The 12,549-nt window shown below is 39.3% G+C and overlaps 1 long non-coding RNA gene across 1 annotated transcript; it reads left to right on the forward strand.

The window, feature by feature from the left end:
• Positions 1-8,404: 8,404 nt before the first annotated feature.
• On the forward strand, positions 8,405-9,537 carry LOC119494638. Its single transcript, XR_005208259.1, has 3 exons — positions 8,405-9,113; positions 9,220-9,390; positions 9,506-9,537. It is a non-coding gene; the product is annotated as an uncharacterized LOC119494638 (long non-coding RNA).
• Positions 9,538-12,549: the final 3,012 nt, after the last annotated feature.

The raw sequence follows: 12,549 nt of genomic DNA on the forward strand, positions 1-12,549 counted from the left end.
GGAGTGAGCGCGCATGCACGTCTGGTAGAGGTGGAGCGAGACAGCGAGAACGCGTGCGGTGTGTGTGAGTGAAGGCAAGCAGGCAGAGGAGGAGAGACTCCGGCCACACGCGAGCGCGCAAATGCGAGCACACATGGGATCCCGACCCGGTAGATTTATACCTGTAAAAAGTTACAAACAGTCCCTTTAAGTCCTATATAAATACTGTGAAAGTATCGAAACACTCAATCCACAGGGAAATACACACAGCCCGTATTCAGAAACTCTGCATTTGAAACAAGCTGTCAGGATTTATGCCCATTCGTGATGTCACAAATATATAATATTTAGACCCTTTACACAGATTTAAACGTAAAAACATTCTAAATGTGTCCCAGTTTATTTCCTGTTGCAGTGTATGTGAATGACATCAGCTGACAGGAAGTACACATGGACCCAAGCTGTTGCCTAGCAACGCAATTCCGTTGCAATTCCGTTGAAATGCACTAAAACGGAGCGTTTCAGACAGAGGGTAAATACAGGCATTTTCAGGCTGACAGTTTGAGGAAAATAAAGTTTTTTTTTAACATTACAGTATGTAAACATGTTCCAGTAGAAACACAAAATACAAGTATGAACCTGAAAATGAGCACAATATGGGACCTTTAAGGCATCCCCATATGTTTACTCTCTGCTACACCTTCCGGTCTATTGTATAGGCTACTTTAATAAGTGTAAAGTAATAATGTTATTTCTGCAATGTGCTAAATAGATGACAAATGCTTTTGTGTTTAAACTTTATGTGGAATGGAAGAATCAATAACACTAAAGCAATTCTATATTTCAGGTTACTTGAAGCACTTTGAAGATAAAACAGGGAGAAATCTAAAGGACTTTTCCTACAGAATATACCTGCACAATTAAGCCCAATGTTAGGTCACGTGGTTCAATTACTTTTACACAAAAAGAGATTTGTGTTCCTCTTTGCACTTCAATTAACCCGCGCAACTTTTAAACATTCCACTTTTTGTTTCTCCCAAATTCTGATTAGTTTCAGCTTTAAGATATTGAACTAATTCGGGCTATCACTAGCAATTATGTTTCTTAATGATGAATATGGCCTAAAGCAGGAATATTCAATTAAAATTTAAAGAGAGGTCCAGTTACTAAAAGTTCCTCCCAGCAAAGGTCCGAACCTCATAATGTCCGAATTGCATCCAACAGTCTACCCCTACGTCTGTCAAATGAAATCAACATATCCTTTCAACAATATTTATTGTCAATTTTCAAAGTAGGATATTAACATACAGACACATTGAACTTGTATGTATGTAAAACAAATAGCCTATAGCTATCTTTATCATAAATACAATGAGTCCTAGCACAATAAGAAAAGACAGAATCTTCTGAATAAAATAAATAAAAATGACCTATTTTAGGAAAAAGTGGAATCAAAGCTTTGAGCACTCTCCTAGTGAGAGAAATGGGTCTGTGACTGCCCTGCCAGTAGTTTGAATCTTGGCTTGAATGGAGTTAGTGCCATTCTCGTGTACATGTGCAGGTGCTCATTAGTAGTAGTTCTACTTTGGTTAGACCAGGGATACAGTCTCAGGCACAATCTGCTCCATGCTGTCATCTCTCTCACATCTAACTTACACTGTTGTTTTCTTTGTTTTCGAACTGTCTGTGCACGGTAAATGATAGATTGGATTGGCTTAATTGAAGTTATTGCCGTATTAAGGCAGAATATTTTGGGCATCATTGGGCAAAAAAATCCATAATAACCTTTCAGCATATTGTAATTCAAGTGTTCTGAGAGATAACTAGACTTCTGCACCTCCTCTCGCTTGTTTCAGCCTTTAGAAAATCTAGCCAGGGATGGGAGACTTTGGCCAATCACAGGTCATTTCAGAGAGAGCGTTCCTATTGGCTATTCTACAAATACAGATGCGCATGCACGTCCCTTTGGTGAAAATCTGATTCAATGGTGGAACATCCTGCAGGAAAAGTTGTTATTCCAGCATTGGCTTCAACTGCCTACACTGCAAAGCAACCCAAAAAGAAGATGGAGTTATCAAAAAGAGAGTCTGACAATATCAGCGAAGAGTTTCAGCGATGGAGAGAAAGAGTTGCTAATAGTTTAGCCTTGAACTAGCCTCATGGCTACAGCTATGGCAGTACCTTGAGGCAAGCATCATTTTCTCTCCATCTCTCTAATAGCTCAGCCTTCTGCGAGAGCTCTGAGCGGCTATAGTTAGCTGAAGGATAAACTAATTTATTATCAAATTGTTTTCTCCATCTCTGAAACTCTTCGCTGATGTTGTAGCTCAGCTTGCTAGAGTCTCGAATCACAGTATGTCATCTCAAAGGGATTTATAAGCCCACAAGTTTGTAAAGGAAACTTCTTTCTCATTATTCTCAATTACCGCAATATAATGGCATCAAGATCACAACGTTGATCGGGCTGATGTTTGAAAGAATGACTGGTACTCCTACAGGTTACTGTATGAGGGCGGTGTTTCCAAATTCTGGTGTCTTTTTTTGCATTTTCCAGAAAACTGCCTACCCTGGGGTACCACTTGAATTACAATATGCTGAAAGGTTATAACGGCAAAAATAAACTGCCTCCCTCAGCTTTAACTGGATTAGCTGCGCCTGCAATCTATAGCCTTCAGGGAAAACAAATAATGCGCCGTGAAGTTTATTAGTAGTTATTGTCATTCATTTTCTAGAAATTGGTCACGGGTCCTGATAGCACCGTCACTCGGTCCGGGTCCTGACCGAGTTCTTTCTGTTTATTCATAAATTAAATACTGCCTATCACTCTAAATTAAATGTTTCAACTCTAATCATTCTCTCTGTGCAGGGGACAGGTGGGTAGCAGTTCAGGATGAGTTGTTACTAGTCAGACTGTTAAAGTACAATATCATTATTCATAGTTCTGCTTTTGGTGTGATAATGTCCTGTTTTGCCCTGGATGATGTGTATGTATGTACTGTTTATATCCCTCTCTACCGCTTGTATAGAATAGCATTTATTCTTCCAGCCGTTTGGTGATGCCCGGCGCCTGCCCTATAGGCTGCTGTGTAACCCTCATACCAAAGATGTGATTTTTTGTTGGAGCTTTGTTCTGACATCATTGGGAATCAGCTCTAAAGGACAGTAACTGAGCCAGAGTTTGATCCTGCTCAACGGTAAGGACTCTGCTGGGATCTGACACAGGTCAATACATGTGAGCTTTTCTCAGCTGGCCTTAGATACCTACGGTTTATTCATTCCCTATGATGCTTCCTTTCTCTTCCAACTGCTGTTCAAAGTGCACCATAATATAATTTTGTAACTTTTGGTCCAGATCAATAGCAGACCTGCTTCAATGAGCTTTTTTAATGCCCTGTCAGTTACTGACAGCAAAATAAAAATCCACCCACAGTAAAATTCACATTAATAATTTATATTTTATCACTTTCGGCTCTTTAATTTAGATCTGTGAGTATAAACCCCACTTTGAGACCCCAACAAGAGATGTCAACTGTGTGTATCTACCAGTCAAAAAAATATGTTGAGTGGCAAATTGTCTGCAAGCAATTCCAGTTGGTTATAACGCAGTACTCAGTGAATACAGTGGATTCAAGGATGGGAGGAATAAAGTGTCTTTCAAACTGAGGACCTGCATTCAGTCCCCAATGATGGAGGTCATCCGCTTTGCTGAAGGGTTCTTGAGCAAACGCTTGACACTAAAGGCTAATCCATTTTTGTATGTAGGCATATTTATTAAGTGCTGCATGGTATTCTCAACAGCTGTCAGATGGATTGCTATTAAACTTTGTGCATCCCCTCAGGATAAATCCACCTGTAGCACCATTGGCAGGTCAGAGTTTTCACATATGCTGGGAAATATCTCAAGATCTGCTGAATGAATAGGTATAAGAGTTTGTGGTTCCCAGACTGCGTATTTTAATGACTGTTGGTGATCCCCTGCCGTTTTTCGCTAGCGCCTCCATGAGGTTCACATTTGTAGTTTTGAGTGAAATGTCTCACCTGCTAATGGATGGATTGGCACCAACCATGTCATACTACTTGTCGAGAAGGAGGCTAAATAATGCTCCAAACTTACGCAAAATTTTGGCGAGGAAAAATTGGCATGGCCATTTTCAAAGGTGTCCCTTGACCTCTGACCTCAAGATATGTGAATGAAAATGGGTTCTATCCACGAGTCTCCCCTTTACAGATATGCCCACTTTATGATAATCACATGCAGTTTGGAGCAAGTTATAGTCAAGTCAGCACACTGACACACTGAATATTTTTCATTGTTTTGTGTTGTTAATTGATTTCCAATAATAAATATATACATACATCTGCATAAAGCAAGCATATTTGCCCACCCAACACTTGACAAGTTTGTAAGAATCAGAAATTGTTTGTTAACAGCAACACCTGCGGCCGTTAAGTCAACGAAAGTCAGCGTCCTGTTGCTCGAACTTGTGCTCGCTCTACATAGACATGAACGAGCATCGATCAAAACAGTGAGGCGACACACGTCAGCTAAAACCACAATATCACTCTATATTTCAGCTGCTTGGCAATAATGTTAGCTGACCAGACGAAGGTCTCTCCATGAATCACTGCTGATCCTAGTATTGGCTTTTCCTGCCTCAGCTTCCCGACCGGGCCAGAGGGAACAGGGGAGCGAGCTGAGCGAGTGAGAGCGAGCTGAGCGAGTGAGAACGAGCGCGGTGTGTGAGTGAAGGCAGGCAGGCAGAGGAGCAGAGTACAGCAGAGACTCCGGCCCTGGAGACCAAAGCTACAGTCTCACTTTCGTCCTCCGACCGCGGCCAAAACTGCTTTGCAAGACGGGCTTCACTAGATATAACTTTGCGGTTTTGGTGCTTCCGTGTAGTTTGTGTTGGAGTCTTGTCTGAACAGCGTAGCCAGACGCGAGCGTGCATGGGACAACGACCTGCAATGATTTATACCTGTAAGAAGTTACAAACAGTCCCTTTAATCGCGATTAACTATGGACAATAGTGATTAATTGCGATTAAATATTTTAATCGATTGACAGCCCCAGTTAGCATGTTAACACGCTAAACTAAAATGGTGAACTTCCTACATTATATCTGCTACACCATGGTAACATTGTCATTTTGAGCATTTACCTCAAAGCACTGCTGTGCCTGTAAGTGCAGCCTCACAGAGCCACTACTAGCAATCTTGTTATTACATATAAATATGATGACACATAACTCCTGTTTATATTTCTCAACAATAATCATTTTATTATTTGCCATTTGCTGCTGGTACTATCATCAAACTATTGTGAGTTTAGATGTCGTTGCTGTGAAAAGAGTAACTGATTTTGATGAATAGATTAAGGAGGAAGCTGAATATTTTTCCATGTTAAGTCAGAATGAAAGTCAGGACCAATGACAGCCCGGCAATGGCTGAGTTCATCCAGGGAACGGTTCAATGCTAATTTCTCAGTGAAGTATAGCAATGATGCTGAAGGAATAATGATGCAAAACTCTCCCCCAAAGGGACCTAGAGGGTTGCCAAAGTCATGAAATGTTAAATTCCATTGACAGCAGATTAAACCTTCCCCGGTGCACATCACGTTCCGACTGTCAGGTTCACACATATCAAAAGCTTACATCCTCAACAGCCTGCTGTCTGGAAAATGTGGCGTAATTGCAGCAGGGTGCTTAAGTCGAGATTTAGCCTTTAAAGACTCATTACTCTTTCTGTGCACTTTAAATAACTAGCTTAAGAGGTTCCCTTTTGCCCTCAATGTTCCTACTAACATCATCATTTTGTAAATATATATTTTGTTTTTTATTTATTGAACATTTATTTGAACTTTTTTCTCTTCTTCAAAGAAATACAAAGAAATACAGTGCTCCAGATCTCTTCATCTCTTTATGTGATTTCTTCGAAGGCGCTCATATGTCACATTCTGGCTCAATCCCAATGTCCCCCTTAAGGCCTTAAATCCTGAACCCTTAGGGACTTAACTGACGTCACCTGGTGAATTGTTGAGCGTGAGAGGCTGCAAGGGATGAAATGGTATAAATTCGAATGGGACAGCACTTTGCGGCAACATATCACGTTATATTGACCCAATTGTGGGTTTTTGATTTTATGTTTTTTACTCCCTGATTTGAATGTCTTCCAGGCTCTTGCCTTACGAGACGAGAGGTAGCATAATTGTCAAATAATCAAATTTACTTGTTTTTGTCAAAACAGAATCATTAAGCAAAATTAAAAGAAATGGTTGATGAATAAACCCGGTGTGTAATATAGTCTAATGCTTGCATTCTTCTGATTTCATGTGTTTTTTATGTTCCACCTTAAATCCTTAATATTAATGTTTCTGTGTAAATTTAAAATGCTAGGCTAAATGTGCCATCCTCTTTGTTTACCTTTTTTTCCATTAATGCCTCCGGGCTTCCTCCGGTAACCTTGTGTTTAACGTCACAAAGCTATGAATTGTGGGTAATTCCCTCAGGCAAAGTCTGCAGAAATGCAGACTTACGGAAAGCATGCATAAAGAGCTCAAAACATCTACGACAGGGCTCTCAAGCACTTGAGGATGTGACGGTGGGACAGCCCTAAAGCCTCACAGACTTTGCATCCATGGGTGTGGACATTGGGTTTGGACCTCTGTATCCCTCTTCAGACACTTTCCCACTTTCTCAAAACCATTTATTGCCATTTCCTAACTGTCCACCAGATGCCCACGTACTTCCTCATTCACCTGCTCACCTGTTCTCACTTCCCTCATCAATCACTCAATACAAATACCAGCCCAGTTCCTTTGTTCCTTTGCCAGTTCATCCTAGTTGTCATGTACATTGTACTCTGGATTTCAAACAACTAAGGCTGTCAATCGATTAAAACATTTATTCGTGATTAATTGCAAATTAATCACACATTTTTTATCTGTTCAAAATGTAGCTCAAAAGGAGATGTGTCAAGTATTTCATACTTATCAACATGGGAGTGGGCAAATATGCTTGCTTTATGCAAAGGTATGTATATATTTATTATTGGAAATCCATTTTCATTCACATATGTTGTTTTTAAAACTGAGCCCGCTACAACCTAAAAAATGCAAGTTGCATTAAAGCGTTAAATGTGTTGCATTAAAAACCTAGTGGCGTTAACTTTGACAGCCCTACAAACAACCTGAACCAGACTCTGACTCTGCTCCCGGGCCTGGACCTGAATCTGAATCTGCCTGTCTGTCAACCAGTACCTGTAGCTGCCTGCCTATCAACACCTGCCTGTAAGTCCATTTCCCTGCTGCCTGCACTTCCAATCCTGACACACATATATCGGCTAGTCACACAACGCATTATGTGAAATTAATAACCATGAATGCCATTGTTTGGTTTTGTGCAGCCTGCTACTGCAAAGACGAAGTTGAACTCTTTACAAGACAGCACTGTTGGGCATTAGTATGTTTGCTGTAGTTACACAAAGCTTGAAGAAGGCTTGCCGCTGGTACAGGTCTTTCCTTTCCTTCAACAACTGCGACTGTGGGCACTGGTGCAAGACAGGGTTAGTAGGGTCGTACCTCCCATCTGCTCAGTGGCCGACAGTGGAGGACGCTGCTTGCCCTGGTCAGCTCCTGAGTGTGCAGGTGTGCACCTGTGTGAATGTGAAGCAGGACATTGCTGAAAAAGAGCACAGGCGCTCAATAAAAGTCCAACCTGGATCAAGTGAGGAATAAACATGACAGCTTGTTAACGTGTGTAGACTTTTATGACCAATTCAGGGTATAAATTAAACCCAAAATAGGTCTGAATGGAGAATAGTTAACCCTAGCTTAAAAGAAGATGAATATGGGTTAGCTACTTCTTGACAATAGAGTGCTGGACTACTTAATTGTAACCACCTACAATATGGTTGTCCTCATTAATGAGATAATGTGCACACCACACTGGCCTTAGGCGGCCCATAAAAGCTGGAACAGATCGCATAAAGCCCACAGTATGTGTCAGAGGAGTAAAACAGACACAACAGTAAAGAAACAGAAAAAGAACAGCCACAAACACGAAGCTCTTCAGCACGTGGAGAGGAAATACTGGCTTTATTCTTTGTGATAACGATGTTGTAATAAAGTACACTGTAAACAATTGCTGTTAATTTACAGCAGAATTTCAACAGTATTAACCTGTTATTGCTAAAAACAGCGCTTTACTGTTAATACAAAAGAAAATCTGTTAAATTATGCTCATAGGCCGTTTTTTAACTGAACTATAATGTATTCTTAAAAAACAGCACTTTACTGCTGATCAACTGTCTAAAGTATCATGAATAACAGTTTCGTGCAGTATTTTTTGAATTCTGGGAAGAGCATTTCACCTGATCTGCACATGTGAGGCTGGATCCGTTCTTTTCTTCATCCATCCCCATCTTACTGATTATTGGTGAGTAGTAATTTTATTTAATTAATAAATCTGTGCAAAGTTTATCAGTGATGTTTCCAGTTAGTTTGCATTACAGAATATGTGCATGTCATGATAGAGGGATTCAACAGCTAGCTAGAATTTCACAGATGATTGCACATTAATCGGACAACACAAGGAGCTCATTTTAATTTCTATGTATTCAAGTTAATATCTAAGTTAATGTGCTGATACATGTATTTTGCCAGTGAATTCATGCATAACGACGGTGTATACATTTTACAGTCTATGGAAGTCCCTTCAACATTTAAAGTAACATTAAGACTTCAGTGCACGTTGGTTATTGGGTGGTAATTCAGCAGAGCAGATACAAAATTGAAGGCAAGTTTATTTACTAGCTAACTAGTGTTTTTGAATGATATCTGAAAACCACATGTTCTATAGATCAGATGGTCAGAATATTCATAATTGATCAAAAAACAGTTTCTCAGCCAGTAATGCACACCACTCAACACAATTCATTTCAAACATTGACTAAAAATCCATGAAGTTGACTGAGGAAAATTCTTTCTAAGTTTCAGGTGAAACAGCAGGAAGCTATTGGCGCTGGATGGTCAGCCTTGAGGGCCACTTCATATGTGAGGGGATCCAGCCCACCTTCTTGATGGGGCTTGCTGCATTATTTTCCACTTTCTACACCTGCACGCTCAAATTAATCTCAAGGTTAGATACTTTCAGTAAAACCTGTATTTTTATTGTGGCATTAATCTAAGTGATTCACACAACTTGATCTTTACACAGTACCTGAAGAAACACTATCATTTTTCAGGTGCACCGTAGGAATAAACCCTGAGAGAGGCACCAAGGATGGACAGGGCAAAGTCTTCTCAAAGAAAACTGGCAAATTCACGAGCTACAAGACAAGACTACAACCGTATATCCACATGTATCCACTCTGCTGATGGGACTCATGGACTTGAGTGGGACTTCATTTAAAATGGTGAGTTTACATTACATACATGATAAGAGGAAATGAGGGCTACACACACTGATTTTGTATGTGAGAAGTTACAATGAAAGTTATGTTGGAACTCATATATCTCTCTCTCACACAGTCAGCGGGCTACCAAGGCTGGATTGAGAGTACTGGTGTCTTTGAGTGGACCATAAGTCATTCGCTAACTCACTCCCCCATTATCGCCCAATACTTGGACTTCCACACTTATCCATGTGCCTTGTTAGAGCCTGAATATTCATACTTGGACATGATGTCACATGTCTGGTGGTGTTGGTGCTCATTAGTATATAGACAAATTATTTTGTATTTAATGTTAATTTTTTTTTTAAATTTGTACCACTGATATGCCTGAAGGCTCAGCAATATATTCAGTATATTCACATGTTACATGATATAAGGCAAAATATTATTTGAGAGTTTTGTTTTAACTCTATGATATAGCTCAACTCTCTGTAACTGTTCCACAAAGTAAGGTTAGTAAGATTGACAGATGTCTTCAGAAATGCTATTTCTTCTGAAATTTGGTTTGTTATCTGTGTCAGGTTTTTGTTGGCGCTGTGTTGAACTTCATATGAAAATAAAAAATAAAGTGCAATAAGATAAGCTGTAGATGTTCTTTTCTCATACATTGTACACGATTGTAAAATCAGTGAATTAGCTCTGTTCTTCACTCACATGTTGTTCTGGTTTGCATTCTGTGCTTGTAGCCATATAGACAGACATTTTGGGCCTTATAGCCTTAATTATAGCCTTTTTCTTAACAAGTGCCTTTAATTGTATTTAGTGTGATTATTCCTATGTCTGTAACCTGCTAAGTCGATTCATCTAGGTAAAAAATAATGTTTATTAAAATGTATGTAAAAAATACAACCTAAATAGTGCATTGAAACAAATCAGTAAGATAATGTAAAAGAAAGGTGAAAAACAGCTATATAATGTATCCTTAAACAGTAAATTAACTGTAAAATACTGTGAAATTAATCAAAAAACCAGTATATACTGTATTTTTCATTAACAGTACAAAGCTGTAAATTTCAGCGACAGTATAATACTGTTAATTTTACAGTAGAATAATGGCAACCCTGCTTCCAGCTCTTTACTGTTATTTTACTGGGAAATTCTTAACAGTGATTGATGTCTTTTGCATGTAAAAATAATGCCATTAGCAGAATGACTGTGTGGTTTGTTCCTGTCAGTGACAGTTATCCTCGTGACATCCATGTGACATCTCAGTTAAACTATGAATTATAGGATTTTTCCTTTTTAAGACAAAGGGCTCTTTTAAAGTACATTAAGCTATAGGCAGATGTACAGATCTTTAATGGGAAGAAATGATTTGCTCATGAAAGATAATAATGTGTTCTTTGGTGGCTCTTTTTGTGTGTAATAATGTGTAATAATGGCATTCTTAGTTTGAAACTGTCCCTTGACTTGGATCCTCTGATTTTCATTGAGTTTAAATGACGCAAACACGTGCATTTATTCAAAGGAATAGTTCAGCAGTTTGGTAAATATGCTTATTCACTTTCTTGCAGAGTAATAGATGAGAAGATCAATACGGACCAGTAAATCCTGGATCCATCGCTGGTCGCCAACTGCTCCCCGCTAAGTGTGACAAATAACCCCACGTAAAACAACAAACTGTTGTTGTTATACATTGGTTTTTGTATGGATTAAACAAACGAGGTAGAATATGTTTAGTATAGGGCTGTCAATCGATTAAAATATTTAATCGTGATTAATTGCATGATTGTCTATAGTTAATCGCAATTTAATCAAAATGTACCTTAAAGGGAGATTTGTCAAGTATTTAATACTCTTATCAGAATGGGAGTGGATAAACATGCTGCTTTATGCAAATGTATGGATATATTTATTATTGGAAATTGATTAACAACTCAAAACAATGACAAATATTATCCAGAAACCCTCACAGGTTCTGCATTTAGCATAAAAAATATGCTCAAATCAAAACATGTCAAACTCAAGACCAATAGGCAACAACAGCTGTCAGTGTGTCAGTGTGCTGACTTGACTATGACTCGCCCAAAACTGCATGTGATTATCATAAAGTGGGCACATCTGTAAAGGGGAGACTCGTGGGTACCCATAGAACCCATTTTCATTCACATATCTTGAGGTCAGAGGTCAAGGGACCCCTTTGACAATGGCCATGCCAGTTTTTCCTCACCAAAACTTAACATAAGTTCGGAGTGTTATTTAGCAACAAGCTAGTATGATCCGAAAGCTCCGAAGGATCGATATCACAGTGCATAAAAGAAATTAGTGGTGTTAAAACAAATTGGAAAAAACAAGGCAACGCATTTCCTTCATTTTTCAGTCCTCATACTAAACTAAGCTAACTATCTGCTGGCTCAAGAAGTGCAAGATCTGTCATCTAACTCTCAGCCAGAAAGTAGTATGTTTATTTCCCAAAATGTCAAACTATTCATTTAAGTTACCACAATCCAATTTACCCCTGGGACCCCAAAGACGCTGCCTGCTTTGCCTAGGAAATAATCCGGCGTTGATTCAATGAAGCATAAATGTCAAAAAAAGTAGATAAAGACGATTTCAAAATGTCAAAATGGTCAAAATGCTTGTCTTACTGTGATGTCACTGCATGTGGCGGCTCAACATCCTCCTCTTCCTGCTTTTCTCCCTTCAGTCCTGATGAGCTCTCATTGCAGGGAAGAGTATACGTAATTGCCTGTGACGTGAAGTTATTTGACAGGATTAAGGAGTTTGCACTGATTTCATCATTCCTTTCTTTGTGAGAGAATGAACCTGCTGTTGCTCAGCTCAGGTAGAGAGGGAAAGGGCAGCTTAGAGCTACTTCATGCATTATACAGTGGGTGCACTGGTTCTATCTGTGGTGGCAGCATTTAGTTCAAAGTGTTTTCATGGTAAAGGGGATGCTGAATGTCAAAGGTGCATGTAAACGAGACAACCTAAACAACACCAGTGTGTGTGTGTTTTCATTGACTTGTGTTTTTTGTGTCACTTGAAGGGTGATGGGATAACGGAACGCTCTTGGTGTTTTTCTCACTTTACTGACTGCTAGAATCATTCATGTGTACACATAGAGAGCCCTACATTAGCAGTAAGCGAATACACAATAATGTGCACACACACATATAA

The sequence above is a fragment of the Sebastes umbrosus genome, chromosome 9 (assembly GCF_015220745.1).
Source record: "Sebastes umbrosus isolate fSebUmb1 chromosome 9, fSebUmb1.pri, whole genome shotgun sequence".
Taxonomy (NCBI): Eukaryota; Metazoa; Chordata; class Actinopteri; order Perciformes; family Sebastidae; genus Sebastes; species Sebastes umbrosus.